The following is a 24,228-nucleotide window of genomic DNA, read 5'->3' on the forward strand; positions in this document are numbered from 1 at the left end:
CTCTCGTGTAGGCTATTTCTTACCGACTCGTTTTTTGCAAAACACCTTGAAGCTAACAGTCTCGCTAAACAACATCTTTTGCAAAAAATGTTAAAAGGCTTATTGGGTCTGATTTTGTTTCATCTATCTAGATAGTGGATCTAATCCTTGGGCGCTGAACTGAAGTAAAAGACGAAAAAAGTAATGTTGTGTTTGGCGTTTACTGTCATGGGCACATTTTGGGAACCATCCTAGAATTTATTCGAAATGCATTTATCTATTTAATCCATAGCAAATCTATATAATTGTGATAGCACGGAAATTTTGTGTACAGCTGTTTGCGAACACGAGCTTGTTTTCTTAATCGCTGTTCGCATTCATCCTCACTTGAAGAATGGAATGATGTTTCAGTTTGACATCCATATTATTGGATGTTTATACCTGTTTATCAAGTGATGACCTGTTCTATATAAGATCAACACAGTGTATTAAGTTGTAGCTTCGTACAGATATGATGTTCTAGAGATAGTTTAGTATATGTTCTGTTGTGGATTGGCAGGAGGGCCAACCCACTAATGTAAGAGGAAGCAGAAAGGCACGCGTTTTAGCTCACGCAGGCTGGCGTGAGGTCTGGAACAGGACAAGGAATCTAGACTAGAAAAAAAGGATGTAGCTGGTGGAATACTTAACTTTAATCCATTAATGTTGAACGTAGCTCTTGTCTATACATTATTTACAATATCAATAGTAACTGAACATGGCGCCTTGCTAGGTCGTAGCAAATGACGTAGCTGAAGGCTATGCTAACTACCGTCTCGGCAAATGAGAGCGTAATTTGTTAGTGAACCATCGCTAGCAAAGTCGGTTGTACAACTGGGGCGAGTGCTAGGAAGTCTCTCTAGACCTGCCGTGTGGCGGCGCTCGGTCTGCAATCACTGATAGTGGCGACACGCGGGTCCGACGTATACTAACGGACCGCGGCCGATTTAAAGGCTACCACCTAGCAAGTATGGGGTCTGGCGGTGACACCACATGTTCCACTAACCACTAAAGATTTTCTGGTAATGTCTTCACGAACTGATACTGCTATAGTGTTTCACACTAAATCAATGTAAGGTTTAAGAGTGTCAATTACCTTACGAAAAAGCTAAACGAAAAGGCTAGACCCAAAATTAGAACTTGCTCTCGCGTCTGCTGGCTTACTTATTAGGATTATATCAACCACTCCCGTAATTCAGAAGCAATTACGTTTCCACTTTCATCGACCGCTACGCAAATGTAACAGCAAATAAATGTAAATCGTGTTCTGTATCGTAGTTCGCAGAGTCGCGAGCGTCACACTCCAGTATGCTAGCAAGGTTCTGTATATATATCAGACATTAATTCGCAGCGGTAGTGTCTAGCGCTAAAGCTGATGACGACGACAGACGGCCTTGGCACATCTCCGACTACCGGTGCAGGTCGTACTGTTGACACAGCGTCACGGTAACTGGCTCAAGGTTGCATCGGCAGATGCATTTCGCCACGTTCAGCGATCACAGCATTCTAGTTTCAGTCGGTGGCAAAAGAGCTCTGACGCAACGGATATGTAAGGCTCATGAGCGTGCAGTTCCGGTTTCTACAGCTTTGATAACCACAGTAATCCCTTGGTATGCAGCTTATGATACGTAATAGTGTTCAACGTAACATTTGTATTAATGTCGTGCACGATGTAGCATGGACTCAACTAATATTTGAAGTACTCGTGGTGCAGCAGGGCTGTTCATAAATCCGTAAGAGTACGAGGGGTTGGAGATGTCTTCGGAGCAGTACGTTGCACGGCATCCCAGATGTGCCCAATAATGTTAATGTCTGGGGAGTTTAGTGACCAGAGGAAGTGTTTAAACTCAGAAGAGTGTTCCCGGAGCCACTCTGTAGCAGTTCTCGACGTGTGAGGTGTCGCATTGTCCTACTGAAATTGCCCAAGTCCGTCGGAATGCACAATGGACATGAATGGATGCAGGTGATCAGACAGGATGCTTACGTAAGTGTCACCTATCAGAGTCGTGTCTCGATGTATCAAGGGTCCTATATCACTCGAACTGCACACGCCCCACACGAATACAGAGCTACCACCAGCTTGAACAGTCCACTGCTGACTTACAGGGGCCGTGGATTCATGAGGTTGTCCCCATACCCGTACACGTCCATCCGGTAGATCGAATCTGAAACGAGACTCGTGCGACCAGGCAACATGTTTCCATTCATCAACAGTCCAGTGTCGGTGTTGACGGGTCCAGGCGAGGTGTAAAGCTTTGTGTCGTACAGTCATCAAGAGTACGCGTGTGGGCCTTCGGCTCTAAATGCCAATATCTATGGTGTTTCGTTGAATGGTTCGCACTCTGACACTTGATGGCCCAGCGTTGAAATCTGCATTAATTTTCGGAACGGTTGTACTTCTGTCAAGTTGAACGATTCTTTTCAGTCGTCGTTGGTCCGGTTCCTGCAGGATATTTTTCCTGCCGCAGCTATGTCGGAGATCTGATGTGTTACTAGATTCCTGATATTCACGGTACACTAGTCAAATGGTCGTACGGGAAAATCGCCGCTTCGTCAGTACCTCGGAGATGCTGTGTCCCATCGCTCGTGCGTCTACTGTAACACCACGTTCAAACTCACTTAAATCTTGATAACCTGCCATTGTAGTAGCAGTAACCTATCTAACAATTGCGCCAGATACTTATTTTCTTGTATAGGCGTTGCCGACCGCAGCGCCGTATTCTGCCTGTTTACATACCTCTGTATTTTAATACACATGCCTATGCCAGTTTCTTTGGCGCTTTCAGTATAGTTCGGTGGATTCCGCTCTGCTAAGGTTTAAATATAAAGTTGAGTACTGACAATTTATCTTCGCCTTACCATCTCCATCCTAAATAAATCAGTTATATGATTTCACATTTGGACACATTGAGAGGATATTCAGCTAGCCTTAGAAACATGATTATATAGGCGGCACATTATTCTTAATCGACATTAGGATCTCGCAATGCCAAAGGTAGGGTTGCACACTAGTGTTTCGTTAGATAATCATGTAAGAGGTAACGCGCTTTCTCCTTCGTCCAACATGAGAACCAGCTCATCCAAGCAACTACGAGGAGCAAAGCAGAATTAGAAATTAAAAAGTGGAAGCTCTGTCGACATTTCACCTCTATAGCCAAATACGTAGGTCTTCTTTGCGTTTTGAATGTGGAAATATCTTACAGAAACAAACTTTCAGAAAATCTGGAAGAGTTAGATAAAATTCTTCTGTCTTAAAGCTGCAACTAAGAACTAACATTTCTGACTATTTCTTCCAAAAGTAAACTCAAATTTCGTTATTTTTGCGGAATTAGTTCACATTTTCTAAATAAATATATGTATTCGCATACAGTTATATGCTGGTCACTGTCTATGGGTCAGTCGAGTACTTACTGCCAGGTAATCGAAACCATTTGGATTTGCGCTAAAGCAGACAAAGTATCAGTAGAATGTTGGAACACATTCACTGCGCGACTATTCTTTTCCCGTCTCTTAGAAACTTGAGTCTTGGTCGTTTTTATGCCTAATAACAGCGCGCTTAAAAGCTGACGAAATCTTAATGATGCGGTCCCGGCACGCTCTTCTACGGCGTAATTCCAGGCTACGCCTTAATAATCACTTGAGGAGGTTTCGGTGTGGAACAACTCTCGGGGTCCCACACGCCCACGCGCAGACACCACCACCTCATTACATAACCGCATTCCATGGCTTTTCACAGCCACAGAAAGAGTGGGGGGAATCAAAACAAAACAAATGTAGGTTAAGAATTCGCTCAGGTGCTTACAGGAAAGCGTGCATTGAATAGTAGTCCCCACAGTATAACTTGATAGGAAAACATATTTTTTAAAAAATGGTTCAAATGGCTCTGAGCACTATGGGACTTAACATCTGAGGTTATCAGTACCCCAGAAATTAGAACTACTTAAACCTAACTAACCTAAGAACATCACACACATCCATGCCCGAGGCAGGATTCGAACCTGCGACCGTAGCAGTCACGCGGTTCCGGACTGAAGTGCCTAGAACCGCTCGGCCCCAGCGGCCGGCCATATTTTAAAGCGGCTGAAGGTAATAGCGTATCAACTTCAGTTATGTCCGTACCAAACAACAAATAAAAGATTGGTTTGTATTATAATCTTCAACCATTAACAAATTTATTGTAGATGTCGAATCTGTAAAGCCTCTTCCAGCCACCATCTCGAGACCTTGCTGCTTGAATCGCCCACCGACCCGCCATACCATTTTAGTTGCTCCTGAACAGCAGTATTTTAGTGTCTGTAATCTTCAGATAAGGAATAGCTATAACAGCCTCGTACGATTGTCTAAAAAGGAACACTTCCGTACGGAAGCCAAACTAGTTTTCAACGAAGCTGTTCATGCTACTTTTCTGGCAGTAGGTCATGGAATTACCTGGAGCCAGTATGCTTCGTGACGAGCGTTAATAAAGGATTACGCCTAGTTATCGTCAGCTAATTTTATCTCAGTGGAATATGATAGGCTCAAAGAGTTCTCCTCCCGTATATCGGAGTCCGTGTATGTGATGTCGCTGGTGAATAAGAGTCTTTCGGATGTCGGACACCGATGGCATTAGACGGTTTTCGGCCGCCTGTCGGATATAGGCCTACTTATCCCGTCACCTCTGCTTGGCTAGCAGCGTCCATATCGTTATGTAAGATCCCACGCGTCTTCCACTTTTAGGTTCTCTCACTAGCCCGACACACTGTCAATAAAATCAATCTGGTGTGCTATACGTCCACCGTTCGCTTAAATAGTTTCTATGTTCATTTGTTGCCTTCGCTTTAAACAGACATTAATATACTCGTATGCTCATGAAATTGTATTATTTACAACCAACTCACACAGTGAAATAGTTTTGGTAACTGTAAGTAAACAAATTGTTGTGACATGTTGTGATTGTAGGACATTAGTATTTATGTTAGCTTTCTTCCTTTCTCATGAGTTTGTGAACAAGATTGAAAAAAAGCGTCTCAAGAGGACTAATTACGAGCATAAACGCTTTCCTTTTAAAAAAAATCTGCCATGTAGCATACAAATAATATCGGCACTGAAAATACCGCCTCAGTAATACACATAAAAATTAACATTCAGCAGTTAAGCTTTATTTTATCAATCCCCTGAAATGTTCAGTATTATTAATCAAATTTTGATATTATTTCTCCAGAGCCGAATGTTTTGCTCGTCGTAATAGCATACTTCTTACTTGAAAAGTAAATTTCACTAAACTCCGAAGGAATGTGTGTGAAATCTTACGGGACTTAACTGCTAAGGTCATCAGGCCCTAAGCTTACACACTACTTAACCTAAATTATCCTAAGGACAAACACACACACCCATGCCTGAAGGAGGACTCGAACCTCCGCCGGGACCAGCCGCACTGTCCATGACTGCAGCGCCAGAGATCGCTCGGCTAATCCCGTGCGGCACTAAACTCCGAAGCATGATATTGATCTTAAACTAAACACTGCATGGATTCCACGTTTAAAATTCAGCCATTTAAATTCGTAAATAAGGATGTTTACCTCTCATTGATGATGTTATCAGCAAACGTTAAAATTATCTTGGGTCCAAAGCAATATTTGATGGACATACTTTACTTTTAGGTAGGGGAAACAAAAAGTTTACCTGAAAGCACAGCTAAGAAAGAGAATTTTTGTATCAATGCAATCATAATAATGATTTCTGTTGTAAGTTATTGAAGACAGTTAAAATAATTGGGTGAAACATGTTAGATTAAGAAATAAAGTAAACTTTAGTCGTGAAGTACGTAAATTCGCATGTACAAGATAAATGCTCGACAGGTGGCAATACTTATATAGATGCATGAGGGCTGTTTGCTGTTCCATGCAGTGAAACATATCAAGTACGACTCCTTGTGTGTCTCTGTGGATACTACTTTTGTTCTAATTTTATATTCACAGTCACGACAGAAGTAATACGTAGTTGATATCGCCCTGAGAACCGCGTTCCAGGGTAGATTATTGTTGTTTGTGTATGTTAGTCTAACCTGACACGGATTCCACCTTTCTGAATAGCATTCCACTATACATAGTACAATTGATGTATGAGCCGATCTCACTCGTAGCCAGATCCCATTCGCCGTATCCTAACATTGGATACAATCATGACTGAGTAGTTGACATAATAGTGAACAATTTTTGTATATAATCGGTAACCTGGAATTATACTAAGGGTTTGTACACTCCGTAAGTTAAGGGGGTCTTCGAGATTAACGAAAAACTATTACGTCATCGCAACACCAGGTGGACTGAACTGTGACTGAACAGATTTCTTCAGACTACGTGACTACGCATTTTTTTTTTTTTTTACATAGCTTCCGAACCGTAGGGAAGCTAAATGTCACAGCGAACATTTTGGGAACCATTATGTGTAGCTTCAACATTGCCAGATAGAGAACGACAACAACGTGAAATCATAATAATGATTTCTGTTGTAAGTTATTGAAGACAGTTAAAATAATTGGGTGAAACATGTTAGATTAATAAATAAAGTAAACTTTAGTCGTGAAGTACGTAAATTCGCATGTACAAGATAAATGCTCGACAGGTGGCAATACTTATATAGATGCATGAGGGCTGTTTGCTGTTCCATGCAGTGAAACATGTCAAGTACGACTCCTTGTGTGTCTCTGTGAATACTACTTTTGTTCTAATTTTATATTCACAGTCACGACAGCTAGCCTCATTTCATGTTCACGAAGAACAATGAGGGAAGAAAAGCTCATCTGCACAACGAGCAAAGACGACCACGAGGTAAAATACAACCCCTGGATGGCTTTCTTTCCCTAAGTGTCGGAAGACGTCCAAACGGCGCAGCACTTGTCCTCACTTGCATCCGCTTGGTCACACGTTACCAACTGGATTACGTGTCGTCGCAGTTGAGAGGTTACTCTCTGTGTTCGATGAATACAGAATCTTGCTCAAAGTAAGTGACTCCAGGGACTGTGTGGTAATATCCTTTTTATTGGATGAGTCGCAATTTAGCCTGGTGAATGATTGTCGCTGTCTGCTCATCGAGCTCACGACTGGGGCACGATACCACGCTGCAAATTTTGTGACAAGTTGTCTCGCTTGTGTAAAGGGACTGTGTAAAAGGTCTGTTGCTGTCATGTGAGAGTATCAAATCCCGTATTGCAGTTCTGTTTGCCGTTGGTGGAGGGACAACAGGCACAAAACGTTCCACCAAGGGCGCATTATTTTCCTGTATATTTTGTCTTTGTCATGTGTCACATTTTTTTATTAATTTAGATTTTTTTAGTGTATTAGAAATTGTTGGCGAAAGCATGCGACGGTGAAAGCAATGGGTTTTTATGGTTATGTACTCAGTGGGTAAAAACTGAACACTTACGGGATCGCATTGTTGTCCGTCAGCCAGACATTCAGTCTGTGTTTCTGTCTGTCCGTCACTTAACCATTGTCAGCCAGTCATTTAGTCATTCTGTCTGTCTGTCTGTCTGTCCGTCGCTTTAGACTCCTTTTTCTCAGGAATGAGTAGAGGCATTAAGTTGAAATTTATATCAAATACTAAGGTCTACGGTCCCTTGTCGGTAGAACAATTTAAGCTTCTAACTCAATGCAGTCAGAAGAGACGGCCATGTATGTGACATACTTTTGCTACTCGCAAATTCACTCATCAAAACATATACATGATCTATCTACACACTCGTCGAGCCTGGTGGTCTAGCGGGCGGGTAATTCCTGAACCGTCAACGACTGCATTCTATTTATCTGGTCGACATACCGATATGCCCCCATAGAGAGGTCGTCGACTCCGACGAGCATCGTTTGGTTTGTGGCACAGCAATCGAGTGTTGGCTGCTCAGGAAGAAAATGTTGGCCTTTTTATTGTGTACGGTACACACGGCAGTCAGAGCTGACGCCCTACTGTTTTCCGACGAACGGTGCTTTCCCTCCACCCGGACAAACGCCGTCAACTGGGTAAAGGGGGTGATGACATATTATCTGTATCGTGCCGATGACAAGGATGTCTTGAACTTCTGTTACATACTGCAAGAGTAATTAAGGATTTTGCTGCTACACGTAACATATAGAAAATGTTTTGTCTATTACTTGGGTTCGTTTTTAAAGGACCCTCCTTCTAACTGGAGTGTTCCGGGTTCGAGAAGTGAAGTGAGAAGATAGATTATGATTCAGGACCTTACATTCATGCCTGATGTACTCAGGGGACTATATATCAATGAGCCGTGTCATAATAGCGATAGTGATGTCTCGTTTTCTTAGTGTGTTCACTGGCGCCACTACGTTTGCTCGCCTTGTCTGTCCGTGAGTGGCAGCAGCAGCGCTTATCGATAGCGCGTACTGTGGTACCATATTTGGAGTCGAGTGAGTTGAGTTCGGACGGAGCAGCAGTGGGGCCTGAACAGCCAGAACTCACCCGAGCGCTGGCGACACATGCACTGTTCGATGGAAGGATGTGGTCGCGAGAGTGCACGACCACGTCAAGGACCGGATTCTACGAGTTTTAGTTGAATGGACCGTGATATTCGAGTAGTGCAACTTTAACCTGTATGTGTGTGTGTCCGCCCATCGAAGTGACCTCATGGCAATAAGTTATCACTTGACGATTTATACTAGGATCTTCCCCGTGCCTGACTTGAGTGGGGACGACCGTCGGTTGGTCGTTCGGTCGGTCATCGCAGCGGACGACTTGCATTTGGTCTTCCGACTGCTTCTGGCTTCTCTCTGTTTGTGCCGACTTATAATTCGTCCGTGTTGTTTCACTGTGACTGGTTTTAGTATTGTGAATTGGTGTTGGAATTGTGTTCCCGGATCCGTGTGTATCTTGTGGTTTTGATGAGCAGTCATTTTAATGCTGTCTGCGTACTGGATTTAGTGGAGAGTTGCGAACGGAGATCAGTTCGGTTGGGGCGCAGCAGCGAGCAGCTCTGTGCAGCGCGAGGGCAAGCCGGGGCCGCTGGCGGCGTGCTGCCACTGCCGGGTAGCTGCGAGAGCGACGACTTCGTTGCACACCGAACCCTGGACGTTTAAGCTGAGTGAAGAGTTAACTGCTAATGAAACCTCGACTATTCTGAGATCTCGCCTTTGGTCGGCGGGTGGTTGCTCCCAGGGCCGCTGAGCCTGGCGGCAGCGACTGAAGTGTTTCGAGGCGGTGGTATATTGCAGTCGTCTTTCTCTATTTGTTATTCATCACTGAACTTAGTATTATTATTATTAGTGAAGCGCAACCAGCGATATTTTCTGCCTTGAGGCCGCTAACGCCCCATTTACCTGCCCTGGGGGTTAGCGTATTTTCCAGCAGTGTACCTTTCCTCGTCGTGTTGATGCTATCCGACACGGCGTGTAGTTCGACAGTCTCTTGTATAGTACTGTGCGTATTTCTTGCGAGGTCTACCTTGGTTCTAGTATTTCCTTCGGCCTTGGGTCTTTTCTGAAGACGTAGTGCTGTCTGTCTCTTCACCCTTGCCTAAAAATATTCCGTCGTTGTACCGGTGATCGGACGTTAGGCGGATTGGTTAATCGGTCGGTCGGCGCTTAATCTGCCCATAGTTTGAGTTGCCATCCTATTACGTGAGTACAACTCTTGGCTGCCTGTTCACCTTACTTTATGTTTGAATTTCCTTCCCAGGCCGACCTTTGGAACACTTTCTGAGAACCGCTTGGCCTGATTCCTTAGATTGTGATGTTGTTATAAGGGTATTTGTAATTTTCTAATTGTTGTTGGTGTGGCCTTCAGCCGAGCAATAATTTCACTTCTTTTATAATAAGGCCTTCAGCCGTGTTACAGTTTGTTTTAAAACGAAGTATTTGTCTTAATATGTGCTATTTGGAATTGTTCTTCTGACTTCTAATTCAGGCCTTCAGCCGTTATACAGTCAATTGTGTTTTTTTAAAAAAGATTGTTTGAAAATTTTAATTTTTTAAAATAAAGTTTACGTATTTGTTGTGCAACCGATAGTAACTGATTACGGCCCCGTCCACAATCGTAACCTTATCATGCCCCACCCTGAGAAACCAGCTCTCAATCACTTTTAAGTTAGCGAGAAGCCAACCTAGATACACGCATACTGGGCCGTTGCGGGATCCCGTTTCCTTTTGTTAGTGAATTCAAATGGTTCAAATGGCTCTGAGCACTATGGGACTCAACTGCTGTGGTCATAAGTCCTCTAGAACTTAGAACTACTTAAACCTAACTAACCTAAGGACAGCACACAACACCCAGCCATCACGAGGCAGAGAAAATCCCTGACCCCGCCGGGAATCGAACCCGGGAACCCGGGCGTGGGAAGCGAGAACGCTACTGCACGACCACGAGATGCGGGCGTTAGTGAATTCGTTATATTTAAATGGCGTTGGGAGCCGTTTTGCGTTCGGATGTGTTGAGTGACACTCCTAGTTTCAATATGTTATGTTTTTCTCTTGTAAATCGCGAAAAAGGAAATAAAAATAAAAAAAAACATTTCATCCCTTTGGCCATATCCCCAAGAACGGGAGGGAGGAAACATTGTGGCCAGACGCCGGGCTGTGAAGCCTGGCCTCCGTCAACCCAGAACCAGATCCTAAGTCTTCGGCTCTCACCAGGAACAATACGTGGTTCGGATTCCACGTTAAGCTATAGGTCCTCTTTCCACGATCTAATAACTAGGATAGAAATTTACTACTTAATGTAAATAACAAATGCCTCACGATATCATTTACTGATTCATGTACAGACTGATCCTCTTCCAGTGAAAATGGAGAAATAAATGATAAGCAAGATGACAATGTTTCCTTTGCTTCTGAGGCATTACCTTGAATAAAAATACTTAAAAGAGGAAAGGGAATGAAAGTTGTTGTGCGTTTCCGAACGGGTTTGCCTTCACCTTGATAATCAAGACTGAATTTTCCAAGGGATTCAAAAATAATGGTACGAGATTTCAAAATCACATGAAAGTTGTGGCGGTAATTTTTAAGGTGATTAAAAGACTTGCTCTCTGACCGCTAGATAGCGATAGCATGTGTGACAACGATAAAAGATAGCGAGGTCAGAGATGATTATTTATGAGCAATCCGGCCCGCACTAATTAATTAGCAGTTGTCTGTGTCTGTTGCGATCTGAACGAGAGCTGGCGCATGTGATGACTTGTGTAAAAAATGTACGAACTTCAAGTTTATTAACCTTATGAATGTATTGCGTAAAGGTTATGTGTGAAAATATACTCAGGACAGTTTTAGAAAGTACAACGTAATAAATACACTCCTGGAAATTGAAATAAGAACACCGTGAATTCATTGTCCCAGGAAGGGGAAACTTTATTGACACATTCCTGGGGTCAGATACATCACATGATCACACTGACAGAACCACAGGCACATAGACACAGGCAACAGAGCATGCACAATGTCGGAACTAGTACAGTGTATATCCACCTTTCGCAGCAATGCAGGCTGCTATTCTCCCATGGAGACGATCGTAGAGATGCTGGATGTAGTCCTGTGGAACGGCTTGCCATGCCATTTCCACCTGGCGCCTCAGTTGGACCAGCGTTCGTGCTGGACGTGCAGACCGCGTGAGACGACGCTTCATCCAGTCCCAAACATGCTCAATGGGGGACAGATCCGGAGATCTTGCTGGCCAGGGTAGTTGACTTACACCTTCTAGAGCACGTTGGGCGGCACGGGATACATGCGGACGTGCATTGTCCTGTTGGAACAGCAAGTTCCCTTGCCGGTCTAGGAATGGTAGAACGATGGGTTCGATGACGGTTTGGATGTACCGTGCACTATTCAGTGTCCCCTCGACGATCACCAGTGGTGTACGGCCAGTGTAGGAGATCGCTCCCCACACCATGATGCCGGGTGTTGGCCCTGTGTGCCTCGGTCGTATGCAGTCCTGATTGTGGCGCTCACCTGCACGGCGCCAAACACGCATACGACCATCATTGGCACCAAGGCAGAAGCGACTCTCATCGCTGAAGACGACACGTCTCCATTCGTCCCTCCATTCACGGCTGTCGCGACACCACTGGAGGCGAGCTGCACGATGTTGGGGCGTGAGCGGAAGACGGCGTAACAGTGTGCGGGACCGTAGCCCAGCTTCATGGAGACGGTTGCGAATGGTCCTCGCCGATACCCCAGGAGCAACAGTGTCCCTAATTTGCTGGGAAGTGGCGGTGCGGTCCCCTACGGCACTGCGTAGGATCCTACGGTCTTGGCGTGCATCCGTGCGTCGCTGCGGTCCGGTCCCAGGTCGACGGGCACGTGCACCTTCCGCCGACCACTGGCGACAACATCGATGTACTGTGGAGACCTCATGCCCCACGTGTTGAGCAATTCGGCGGTACGTCCACCCGGCCTCCCGCATGCCCACTATACGCCCTCGCTCAAAGTCCGTCAACTGCACATACGGTTCACGTCCACGCTGTCGCGGCATGCTACCAGTGTTAAAGACCGCGATGGAGCTCCGTATGCCACGGCAAACTGGCTGACACTGACGGCGGCGGTACACAAATGCTGCGCAGCTAGCGCCATTCGACGGCCAACACCGCGGTTCCTGGTGTGTCCGCTGTGCCGTGCGTGTGATCATTGCTTGTACAGCCCTCTCGCAGTGTCCGGAGCAAGTATGGTGGGTCTGACACACCGGTGTCAATGTGTTCTTTTTTCCATTTCCAGGAGTGTATTTGGACGACCGTGAGGTCCTGCAAGGACATAGTAATAATGGAGGGAAACACCAACGTGTCACCGCAGCACAAGAAATCATTTGAAGAAGGGACATAAGAACATTTTTAATTTTTCTGTCTAGGTGTTCATAAGGAGATCTTATTGTTCATTTTTTTTCTCCATTAGCTACGGTGATTGTTTGCATTGCTGGAGTCCTTCCTTTATCCGATAATATATTCCAGAATACTCTTACAAATCATTTAACCCCTTAAATAATATTTCCCTTGTCATTTTCAAATCCTTCTCCCATAATTTTACAAAGAACTTGATTTCTGAACGTGCCGAATAGATTATTCATCTTTAGAAGACAGTGCGAAATCTACTCGCTCGTTGGCGTAGATACAAAAGACAGAGCCGAAGTTGATGTGAAATGAGCTCAAATTCAGGACTATGTGGTATGCAGAACAGTAAAGAGCCGAATTTAGTGTAATCCAAAAATTTATATAAATAAACAACCTGTGTAAAGTCTTCAGCGAATGCTGATGCAGAATGACTGAGACAATGGGAAAAGTAGAGTACAAAGGGTTGAAATTAAAACGCAAAATTCCCATACATATAGGTATTTCTGGCCCTCAGGTCGCTGTGAGTACATAAGTAAGCATTAAAGATGATTTCCAAAATTAAAAACCAAATGTCAAGATAATGGCTGTCGAGAAAAACTAGATGTTCAAATAACAAGGAGATGAGATACATCCTGGACAAAGCAGGGTCTCTCTCAAAGAACGAGTGTACTCTGAGCGCAACATGAAGCACAGTTGACTGCCAAATGAAACAAGTTTGGAAGTGGTTCTACTTGGCACCAAATAAACCATACTAACATTAAATAATGAATAATTAAGACAAGTCCGCAGCTCGTGGTCTCACGGTAGCGTTCTCGCTTCCCGAGCACGGGATCCCGGGTTCGATTCTCGGCGGGGTCAGGGATTTTGGTTGGTTGGTTGGTTTGGGGAAGGAGACCAGACAGCGAGGTCATCGGTCTCATCGGATTAGGGAAGGACAGGGAAGGAAGTCGGCCGTGCCCTTTGAAAGGAACCATCTCGGCATTTGCCTGGAGCGATTTAGGGAAATCACGGAAAACCTAATTCAGGATGGCCGGACGCGGGATTGAACTGTCGTCCTCCCGAATGCGAGTCCAGTGTCTAACCACTACGCCACCTCGCTCGGTCGTCAGGGATTTTCACCTGCCTCGAGATGACTGGGTGTTGTTGTGTCGTCTTCTTCATCATCATCATCATCATCATTCATCCCCAGTACGGCAATGGCAAACCACCTCCGCTAGGACCTTGCCTAGTACAGCGGTGCGGGTCTCCCGCATCGTCCCCTACGCTCTGTCAAGGAGTATCATCATCAATTAACACAAAGCTTAAAATATAATACAGAATGACATGATCATTACCAAAACCTTCAGCCCTTTCTTCCTGCATTACCTTCATTGTTATCGTCTTTCCTATTTCTTGACATTTTCTTCCCTTAAAGAACTAATATTTTTCTTATGATTGAAAGTCTTTACCGCATTACCTGTAGTAGTCCCTGTACATGCTCTGTTCTAGTGCTAAGACGAGAAAAGGCTGTATCGCAAGATGTGTGTACTTCTTAGAGAACTACTGTCATTTGGGCATAGCAAAGAGGACACTATGGACCAGAATTCCTGTGACCCAGAATTAAAATTTTAGTTGGCTCGTGGACTAGGATTCATAGTTTCTGAAAAAAAGGGATGATAACGATGAAAAGAGACTTTTAAACAGTTATGAGACCGTAGAAATGAGGGATATGCGTAATATAGCAGGGGACGGATTGTAGTGTGAGAGCTCAGACTCATTGTCATAAACTGTCTAGTAATCAAAAGAGCGAGAATCCGCGTGAAATGCAGACTAGATTCAGCTGCTGCAGCTATGAAACAGCTGGCAAAGCCACCGTCATGTCACCTGAGCAAACCGTGGAAGTAATGCTGCAGTTAAGTACTAAAAAAGGAAGACATGCTACGCGAACGGTGATGCAAGCATTTAGGAGGGTTATGCCTCGTTTGTCCTTCAGTGCGACCCACTGTGAACTGTCGACAGACATTTAAGCACAGAGGATTATCTTTGTTTAATGGACTAGAGAAAAATGAAAATGAAGAGTACTGTAGATTCGAACACATTTCATGAACACAAAATTAAATGCAGCGGTCGCAGTTGGCCATATATAATTTAATTACGTGTTTGTCTTGCTCACAAATATTTTCTTAATTTCATGATGCGTTTCGATCGCTGCTCATGTCCAAAAGGACGTGGAACTGAGTGATATAAATTATCTCGTAGCTGTTTTCGACCCAAACCATAAATCAACACTGACGAAATTCCCTATATCTGCTTCACATGATTTTCAAGACGGGCATTATCTGAAATACGTCATGGAGTAAATAAAATATTTGTGGGCCACACAAACATAAGGGGGTAGGTAGAAACACCGTACTCGGAGGTGGAAATGACATAGGGCGGCATAGACGATGAAGCGAAGAGTCATACCCTGGGCGGAGCCGAATCCATAAGCTATGAACACCATGTGCCACAAAGAAGTCTTTGACAAGCTGAAAGAGTTCTCTGTTGTTTCAGGTATTCTGCTGGTTTAGTAAACATAGTTTTACAAACTTAATAGCAACACTTGGCACTCTTCGGGGAATCGTGGAAGAGTTGCTTCTGTCGACACTACGGTGTGTATTTATGACTTACTGTATTGCCTCATTTGTAGTTCAGACATTTCGAAGATAACACGATTATCTATTAAAAGGATTCTTCAACAATATTGTACGAATGTCCAGTGAGATCATTATTACATTAAAGTCTAGATTAAAGATTTGGAACTGTAATGACAGATTTCATATGATTAAAAATGTAGTAAGTTTTTAATACAGTATTAATGGGTCATTAATGTTGCTCAGAGTCTGTAGATACCTGGGTGTAACAATTCGTGAGCTTAAAAATTAGGTGGTATGAGTGGTAGAGTACGAGTCATTGAATGGATTCGACAACACTGCAGCTAATCTACGTAGAGTATTATAAAATGCTTATACGACCTGTTATGAAAATTTGTACGGCGTGTCTGATACCTATCACCTTTGGCCTTAACAGGGTTAGCGACTATCTACAGGAGGGCACCTCGGTCTGCACTTGTTTACTGGTGTTAAAAAAAGTCTAATTACGTCATTTCAGATTTCACTGAGGAACTCAAAACTTGGTTACGGTTACCTGTAATGTGTCTTAAAGTGACGGTACAGTTCACACGAAGCATAATAGTAGTCATTATTTGCACAATTTATTCGTGGCTGTAATGTAAGAATACCTGTAGACATTGAAAAACGAAAGGTACGCGCTGCCACGTAATTTGTATTAACTTGCATTCTTCTTCTGTAGTGGTCAATCCAAGGATTGGTTTGCAACAGCTACAATGGCAGCTTGTCTCCATTCTGTGCGTCTTTCAGCTTTTCTCTTCATTTCTTTATAGGTGTTACATCCCACATCTTTCACGATTTGATCCATGTACGTCAGTCGTGGTCTTCCTCTTGGTCTTTTTCCCTCGACATATCCCTCTATGATTGTGTTCAGGAGTCCTTTATGTCTTAATAGATGGCCTGTAAATTGCACTCTTCTTTTAACAATGAAACCCCAGAAGCTTCTCTTCTCACCTGCTCTTTCCAGAACCACTTCGTTTGTGACCTTGTCGATCCATTTTATTTAGAGCATGCGTCTATAGCACCACATTTCAAAAGAATTTAGCTTCTGCTGTTCCTCTGTCCCGAGAGTCCATGTTTCACACCCATAGCATGCCACACTCCACACATATGATTTCAAAAATCTTTTCCTGGTTTCAAGGCTGATGCTCTTAGATGTTAATATGTTTTTCTTCTTGTTAAAAGCAGCCTTTGCTTGAGCTATTCTACTTCTCACTTCTGCCTTGCTCCTTCCATCCCTGGTAATATTACTGCCCAGATAAGTAAATTTATCAACTTGTTCAAGCAGTTCATTGCCTACATGAACTTGGACTTTCACTTGATCTTCTTTATCGCATGCCATTACTTTTGTTTTTGCTTTATTAATTCTCATATTATATTCTTCACCCATAACTTTATCCATTCTATTCAGTAGGACTACAAGATCTTCTTCACTTTCAGCCAGGACAGCTATATCATCGGCATATCTTATCATATCTATTCGTTGGTCATGAATTACTACACCTGTCTGTGAATTTTCCCTTACTTTTTTCAGCGCCTCTTCAATGTATACGTTAAAGTTAACAGGGGATAGTGCGCAACCTTGCCGGACACCTTTCCGTATCTGCACCTCTTCTTGTTTTGTCCGTCCACGGATAACTGCTGTCTCGTTTTTGTACAGGTTCCATATCATTTTTCTATCTTTATGGTCTATTCCTACTTTTTTGAGTACCTCAAACATCTTATCCCATTTAACATTATCACAGGCTTTCTCTACATCTACGAAAGCTATGTATGTTTTCAAGTTCTTATCTAGTCGTTTCTCTATTATTAGTTTTAGAGCAAATATTGCTTCTCTGGTTCCTCTATCTTTCCGGAATCCAAACTGGTCTTCGGAGAGTGTAGCTTCGACTTTTTGTTCTATGCGTTTTAGGATAATTGAGGTTAATATTTTAGAGGCGTGAGTAACTAGGCTGAGTGTCCTATAATTTTCACATCTTGTAGCATTTGCCTTCTTTGGAATGGGGACCATAATGTTTTTCTCAAAGTCTGTAGGAATTTTACCCTGCTCGTACATGTTGAAAACAAGATTATACAACTCCTGATTCAGTTTTGCTCCTCCAGATTTCAGAAGTTCGGCTGGGATATTGTCTATACCAGGCGATTTGTTGTTTTTCAATTTTTTCAGAGCTAGTTCAAACTCTACGTTTAATATAGGTTCACCTATATTGTGTGCATCTACTTCTGTTTCTTCTTCCATGATGTTTTCAGACAGGTCTGGTCCGCTGTACAGTTTTCCTATATATTGTTTCCATCTTCTTGCAACTTCATCATCGTCATCCAACATATTGCCATTTTCATCCATCACAGCCCTACATTTGTTTCTTCTGTCTCCAAAGCAATGTCTCACACATTTATAGGCCTTGTCGATATTTCCCTTGCTCATGTTGTCCTCAACTGAAATACAGAGATCATCAAGGTATTTTTCTCTTGCTTGTTTTGCCTCTCTGTTGATTCTGTTTTTCAGACTCTTGTTTTTCTCTTGGTCTTCCTTCTTCACAGAATTTTTTAATTTCATTCTTTCTTCCATCATATTTAGTAGGTCATTAGTGATCCATTCCTTCCTTTTCTCTGTCCTTTCTTTTCCTATTACTTCTTCTGCTGCTTCTAAAATACCAGTTTTTATTTTTTCCCAGCTGCTTTGGATGTCATTGCAGCCCTGTGTATTTGTTTTCTTGTCTGTTTCTAGTTGATAGTGCTTCAGTGTATTTTCGTTTTTCAGGTTTGTCAAATCCCATTTACATGTACTTCTTCTTTTAATGTTCTTGAATTTTAGTTCAGTCGTCATCATAACGAGTATGTGGTCACTTTCCACATCACAGCCTGGATATGATCTGCTGTCCTTAACTTGGTTTTTAAATCTTTGCTTCACTAATATGAAGTCTAATATGAAGTCAGTTTGGTATCTGTTAATGTCACCAGGCATTTTCCAAGTATATCTTCTTCTTGGATGATGATTAAAGAAGGTATTTGTAATGCAAAGTTTATTTCTTTGGCAGAATTCTACAAGTTTATCCCCTCTTTCATTTCTTAATCCTAATCCAAAATTCCCTGCCACATCCTCTTATTTACCTTCCCCAACAACGGCATTCACATCTCCCATGATGACAAGGTTTTCAGCTCCTTTAATTCTGCCAATTACTTTTTCAAGGTGGTCATACATCATGTCGATTTCATCATCCTCGTGCCTCGTAGTTGGCATGTATACTTGGATTATGATTGTGTCTCTTGGTTTAGTTTCCAATCGGACATAAATTATCCTCTCACTATATTGAACAAATCCTTTTATTCTTAACCCCATCTCTTTATTGAGGATAATTCCCACTCCTGCAATCCCGGGACTGTCTTGTGCTGTTCCAGTGTGTATGATTCTGTAGTCGCCAGCGTTTGGCCATCTCATTTCTGAGACTCCCAGTACATCAATATCCATTCGTTTCATTTCCATTTTCAAGTTTTCCAGTTTACCACATTTAAAAAGAGAGTTGACGTTCCATGTTGCTATCCTTCTTACATTAATGCTTTTGGATTTTGGTATCTCTTTAGTTGTCCCCGCCCGGAGATCCGAATGGGGGACTATTTTACCTCCAGAGAATTTAACCAAAGAGCTTTCCATCATAAGCTGTTGATACTTGGGATACCCGCCCGGGTCTTCAATAGAGTGGTTTCCCGTTGCCTTCTCCATTCTATGCCGTTGGCCACCTTGTGGCTCCTCCGCCTTTAGGAGCAGTTTCCCACCCCAAGGGCAAGAGAGTGCCCTTCCTTCTAGCCGCTCATCCGCCCTCCTAGAAGGCCGTTGGCACTTGATAGAAGGTAATCTCCTTATCCCGGGAGATATTCGGCTCAGTAGAAGTATAGGTTGGAAATGGAAGACCCCTAGCCCTCGAAACCTAATAGCGTCAGGGTCGGAAAAGAACAAGAGTTGGCCGAGGGTGGCCGAGGGTGGCCGAGGGTGGCCAAATAGGAAAGATAGCTTGCATAGCATAGATAAAAATATGCATTGGACCCAAATTCAGGAGTCACCCAAACAAATGACGATTTCGAAACGTTACTGACTGCCAGCTATACCTTATCAAACAATAACTGATCTGTTGACCTGGGCAGATACGTCTGGCCACTACGGTTGTCATCCGCCACGCATAATTCTACCACTACACCAGCTTTTCCCGGGAAGCTAAATCACGTTACTGCTTTTGCAGTCACCATGGTTATACCATTTTCATACCGGCTGCTGCGGACGTGTGCATTTTATCCTCTCAGCCAACAAGTTCTGGTCTTTTCCTAGGCCAAATAACTAGTTCCTTCTGTACAGTAACATCTGCCTTCACATTGTGGAAAAATTTGAGTTCCTGTTACGACGATAAGAAATCTTGGACTCAGCTTCGCCTCGGAGGCCGCAGCAATCTGTAAAACCTGTCTAATGGAAACCTGTAAACAGAAACTGCACGACAGCTACTGGTCTGTGACGTCATTAGTAGTTGAGGACTTCCAGTTCAACTGGCAGTTCGAGTAGAATAACCGCAGGTAATTGGAAACATAAGCAGATCTCTAGAACATGTGATAGGCAAAAAGAGCTTCATTAAAATCAGAGCCTCTCATAAAGCTATTACCATAATTAACCTTAGCTCCATGTGCCAAAAAAGATGAAGGCCTGTTGTATATCGTTCGAGTAAACATGGCTAGGAAATTTCAGCCTTGCCTAACCTGATCGTGGTGCCTGAAGAATGTTAATATCTACAGGTTGCCTACCGTGACATGTAAATCCCTAATACATCGTAAATGCTTGCGAAAGAAATTATCGACAAAGGAGAAATTAGTTTCAGACGTAGCTAATTTTCGTAATGTTTTTACGTATAGACTCATTGAACTAGGCAGCTCTTGAAGAAAGTAGCGAGTGCCATAACATCTGTCAAGTTTTTCAGAGGAGTTTGTTTTCCTAAAACAGACTAATGAGCTAACCCAGGATAGTTTTCACATCGTTTTGTTATGCTTACTTCCTTATGGGGGCGATATTTTGGTCCTGAAATTCTAGAAATTGAAATTTAGCAAGTTTTCTGTCACGTTTCTAAAAACGTTAATTCCAAAATTTCAAAAGCGTTATAGCTGCATCTTTTTACAGGATCACACGAATGATGTTAAGAAACGTATAGCATAAGTGCATTAACTAGAAAGAATAATACTCGCTCCTTTGAGGGCAGTTATTTGTCAAAAACATTATTTGGACCTTTGACTTTCGCAGGCAAAAGTCCCGAGCTCGAGTCTCGGTCCGGCACACAGTTTTAATCTGTCAGGAAGTTTCATATCAGCGCACACTCCGCTGCAGCGTGAAAATCTCATTCTGGAAACATTCCCCAGGCTGTGGCGAAGCCATGTCTCCGCAATATCCTTTCTTTCAGGATTGCTAGTTCTGCAAGGTTCGCAGGAGAGCTTCTGTAGAGTTTGGAAGGTAGGAGACGAGGTACTGGCAGAAGTAAAGCTGTGACGATTGGGCGTGAGTCGTGCTTGGGTAGCTCAGTTGGTAGAGCACTTGCCCGTAAAAGGCAAAGGTCCCGAGTTCGAGTCTCGGTCCGGCACACAGTTTTAATCTGCCAGGAAGTTTCAACGCTATTGTCGTCACTCTAACTGAACCGTCTGATTCAAAAAACAGTAGAGACAGTTGAGTTACGGCAGAACTAGTAACCTGATTAAACGATACTTAAAATGTACTGTTAATGAAATCACTTGGTTGAAGAACATTTCTATAGTGTCTCGTGCAGGCTGTTAGTTGACGTGTCAAGGCGGGAAACCACATCTTTTCCTGATATATGTCCACTGCTCTCGGACGATGGCCAGTTTGCGTCTGGTCAATATGTTACCCTTCCTCCCCCCCCCCCCCCCCCCTTGCCGGCCGCGGTGGTCTAGCGGTTCTAGGCGCTCTGTCAGGAACTGCGCGACTGCTACGGTCGCAGGTTCGAATCCTGCCTCGGGCATGGATGTGTGTGATGTCCTTAGGTTAGTTAGGTTTAAGTAGTTCTAAGTTCTAGGGGACTTATGACCACAGATGTTGAGTCCCATAGTTCTCAGAGCCATTTGAACCATTTGAACCCCTCCCCTTTGCACCCCTCTCCCAGCCTCAAACACCACCAACCCATCTTTTAAGAAGTGTTACAGCTCCTATAATAGGCTGAATCGTCCGCCATGTTTTCCCCATCTATGAGGATACGCAATGTTTTCCTTGTGGGTGGTTAACCTGTTCACGAAACTTCTTACAATATTTCGCTTAAAATATTTGATATTGCACGTGCGACTTGTACCGAACAGAAATTAATGTGTATATATATATATATATATATATATATATATATATATATATATATATATATATATATACTTAGATTGCCCTTGCCGTATAACAGAAAAATTGAAGTGTAATAATTAATGTGCGGTAGTTTGTAAATATTAAACGAAATGAGTTAAGAACTGAGTACGAATGTCTTCAAATAGGGATGTTATGCAGTAAAAATCTATGACTATTTGTTAATTTGTTAGTTTCTGTCGGTATATAGGCGCTTGCAAAAATGGTATTTATTTTTTAATCATAAGTAGGTACAAAAACTGGCATTTCAATTGTACAGAGGGCAGAAAAATAGTGTCATGTTCACGTGAAACAAATTTTTATTAATAGTTTCATTTTTTGCTTTTTGAGTTGTGGTCAAAACTTTATATTTTGAAGGTGATGTTACTTGTGCAGGTTCGCACACAATGACCATTCCTCTATAAGGTTATCTTAATTATCACTCGTTCTACCACTCCTATATAAGAAGCGGTGTTACTTACTATTCCGTTTGTGTATGTATGTTTATGATCACGGTATATAAATACATCACAATAAACATTGCTCCTCACTTAGCCAATTACGAAAATATCTCAGGAATCGAATTTTTTAAACAAATTGCTTCATTGCAGTTATCGACTGGGGGAAGAAACGCTGTTGTATGCAACAAGTTTCATATTTATAACTACTTTTATTAACGTATACTTACAATACACCACTGAGCGTCAGATACTGCTTCCCAGTTGTGTCTGCAGCTACTTATGGGCTATTTTTCCTTGTTTGGGGTCACTTGGAAATGGAAACATACGAAAACCGTTTTTGCGATGGTTAGTGCAGTTCACAGCTGAGTAGCACCCCATATTTATGACGAATTCAATACATTTGAAAGCAAATCCCCATTCGTATCGTGTCTCATAGGTAAACATGTGTGAATGTCCTATACTTTGGGGAAAACATGGCGGACAGTGCAGCTCGGGTTATAGAAGACTTAGGAGCGATTGTAACGTCAGAAAGACATCTGACAACCGAAGTAAAACTGAGAAATCTATAGCGAGCAAATTTAGACTTCAAGAAACATTGAATAAAGGCGAAGCACCTGTTCGTAACGTCGGAAATTAAAGTTTGCAATCATAAATGTCTGTACAACGTAAGGTTTTCATGTAGAACATGGCGAATTACAAACTGCAATTATTACCAGAAAAAAATCAAATTTGTTAATGAAATGGTGAGGAGAGGTACTATCAGGAAACTTTTTGGTCCACGAATATTTACTTATTTATCCTCCCCCCCCCCCCCCCAGTTTTCCATTAAGTTGTGCTAATACAAGCAAAGAAAAGAGGGGAAAAGGGGAAATCGGTACCTATCTACACACTCATATTTTAAAACGCTGGATCATTATCCATTATCATCATAGCAGTTAAGTCCCATAGTGCTCAGAGCCATTTGAACCATTATGCCTCTATTTTAGGACAAACGCTAAACATTTCATTTGGTGGTCAAATGGGCCATTTAGAGCTTAGAGTTAATATAAACATGCGTACCATTTCAAAAGCTGACACGTACAGTTTAGATGCTTGCCCGTATGGAGAAGGAGGAGTTTGGTGTTTAACGTGTCGTCGACAACGAGGTCATTAGAGACGGAGCTCAAGCTCGATTAGGGAAGGATGGGGAAGAAAATCGACCGTGCCCTTTCAAAGGAACCATCCCGGCATTTGGCTGAAACTATTTAGGGAAATCACGGAAAACCTAAATCAGGATGGCCGGAGACGGGTTTGAACCGTCGTCCTCCCGAATGCGAGTCCAGTGTGCTAACCACTGCGCCACCTCGCTCGGTCGTTCGTAAGCCTGAGCAGCAAGTTAAGTTTGAATTAAATCAGACGGCAGTTACAAACTGACCGCCTCATCTCAGCGCATAATTACAAATGCAGTATGTGCTGACGCGATATCTGTTTACTTGTTCTGGAATGAAAACATTCTTCCTCCTTGTGAAGAATACAGTAAATTCCTCCCAAGGACAGTGCACCAGGTTCAAGAATGTTTCTTTGTGTTTATAATAAACTCCAGCTGACTGGATCGTTCCCAGCGTGGACATACATTCTGAATCTACAGTGATGAAGCAACAATGACTGTGTGAACGATGTGGCCTATTCTACACCTTATTTTAGATCTATGTGACGATGCTGTGCTGATTACATTTATATGTTTTGACGATGCCATTATGGCCTTATCACCTTAGGACATGGTGTAGAAAAGATCTGAGGATGGTCATTACGGACTGAAACCGGTCATCGTCAAAAGAATTGATATTGTTATCAAAGACTGGAATAAAAAACATTTGACTGGTTGCTTTGAACAGCAACACAGCAAGGAGGGAATTGGTAACGCTATGTTGGCTTAGTCACTACGACAATCTCATC

General features: G+C 42.8%; 1 protein-coding gene and 1 non-coding gene across 2 annotated transcripts in view; one reads left to right on the forward strand and one right to left on the reverse strand.

Annotated features, from left to right (window-relative positions):
- The window catches only part of LOC126251510 (fatty acyl-CoA reductase wat-like), a 225,445-nt gene that overhangs the window by 126,106 nt on the left and 75,111 nt on the right, over window positions 1–24,228 (reverse strand). The gene's annotated exons all lie outside the window — the stretch shown is intronic.
- On the forward strand, window positions 20,998–21,072 carry Trnal-uaa (transfer RNA leucine (anticodon UAA)). The gene has a single exon. It is a non-coding gene; the product is annotated as a tRNA-Leu (tRNA).

This window comes from Schistocerca nitens, chromosome 4 (assembly GCF_023898315.1).
Source record: "Schistocerca nitens isolate TAMUIC-IGC-003100 chromosome 4, iqSchNite1.1, whole genome shotgun sequence".
Lineage (NCBI taxonomy): Eukaryota > Metazoa > Arthropoda > Insecta > Orthoptera > Acrididae > Schistocerca > Schistocerca nitens.